Below are 1,813 nucleotides of genomic sequence, written 5' to 3'. Positions count from 1 at the left end.
TTTCTTGTTTACTGAAAATTATGTTTATTTTTATGGCAACATTTACTCTTCTTCTCCATTTCCGTTCATAAAACTGTCAGTGTTTACACAATCCTGGATCCAACAATGATTTCATTTTCCTTTTCATCTTCCAGTGAGTTGTTTAGGAAAGTTCTCGGTCATTTCATTTTATTAGGAATCAAATTCAATGCAAAACAAATCGTAGCACTCAGAGGTATCCAGTTAAATTTTTCGCGGAACAAAGTAAGATCTACCGAACGCACTCGACGCGACTTTATTGATGGGGTGTGGACTTCACCATCCTCCTTTAGCTCGTTAAAGAAAACTTTTTTGACCACTTTCGGCAAGAATCCTGCCATCCGAACATTTTCCTACCTGCTTTCAAGAAGTAAACTTTCCATTTTTGTTTCTCAAACAACCACTTCCGCTGGAAACTAAAGAGTTACCCGGCAATTTTGAAACGCTCATGGCGGCCATGTTTGTTTACAACTCGCTGATCGCGCGCGCCATCGTTTATTTTTTCGCGAGTAATTGGCTTGCGTGTATCTTGGAATCCATTCTCCGCGCGGTCAAAAAAACCCTTTCGAGCCTCCTTAAAACAGTCTTCGCGCGCGCCTTTGCTAATGCAATTCAGCGCAAGGATTGCAAAAAACAAACATGAGCGGTCATTTTATTTACTCAACACGTACTCGTACCCGCACTATCTGCGCTATTTTTCTCTCTAGTTGATGCAGTGTATGGTTTTAATCCTTTATTACAAAGATATGTTAGAAAAGGTAAAAGGGCAAAGAACCCAGTAATTCTCAGCTTTTTCGTTGTTACCGAAAGAACCCAGTTAAATGCAGCGCGTACGTAGTAAGTAAAAAAATTGCGATTGAATGGAAAATTGCTTTCTCGGAAATACGCCTATTTCTTGAAAACCACTCCTTAGAATTTCACGAAATTTGGCACGGAAATACTTTAGGAAATAAGTAACTGGAGTATTGAAAAAAATTGAACTTTAACAAAGGAAATTCTAGATATTTCAGTGAACCCTCAACATGGTATAATTAAAGATCTATCTGTTAAATTATTAGCAAAATGGTGTCATTTTTTGAGTATCGTTACAAGCTAATTGCATGAAAATTATAAAGAAAATCTAATGACTAGATTTTCTACAAATAAACAAAACCAATTTTAAAAGCCAATTTATATTTGATCATGCTGCCATGGCAACGGCACATACGTCAGCTTAACTATCGAAAAAAGAAAGTTTGTGTTGTTAACTTGCTTGATGCCAGTTTTGGCGACCGAAGGATCAAGGCTTTAGAGAAAAAGGTGAATGAAACACAGGCATCAATAACTGTGATCAGCCACCTTAAACGATATAAATTGCTGTCAAACCATATTTAAAATGAGATCTTGAGTCTTTAATTCGAGGAGGCCTTGGAATAGTATAATTTGGGTTTATCATCTGATTTGATATTTTGAACGTTAGGCTTTATCGGAGTGGAGGGGCTAAATGTCAGCTTTGGAATCCCTTAACGGAGGCAAAGTCATATCACCTTGTACTACAACCTCCCCTTCATCGAGCCGCGCCACGGTTACTTTAAAAAATAACCCCCTTTTAAAAAAAATTCCGCTTTTATCACTTTGCAAAAGAGTCCTCTTTGTTCTAGAAGAGTGCCTTTTCCTTTGTCAAGTTGGGGCGTCAATTTAGAATGTTCCAGAATATTCTGACGCATCCTTCAATCTCCGCTCTAGTGATCGAGTAGTATATCTGATGAGGAAGGACATAAAATATTTTCATTTGATCCGTATTTTACGCAGCCAA

The sequence above is a fragment of the Stylophora pistillata genome, chromosome 12, assembly GCF_964205215.1.
Source record: "Stylophora pistillata chromosome 12, jaStyPist1.2, whole genome shotgun sequence".
Taxonomy (NCBI): Eukaryota; Metazoa; Cnidaria; class Anthozoa; order Scleractinia; family Pocilloporidae; genus Stylophora; species Stylophora pistillata.
This window is presented reverse-complemented; position numbering follows the sequence as displayed.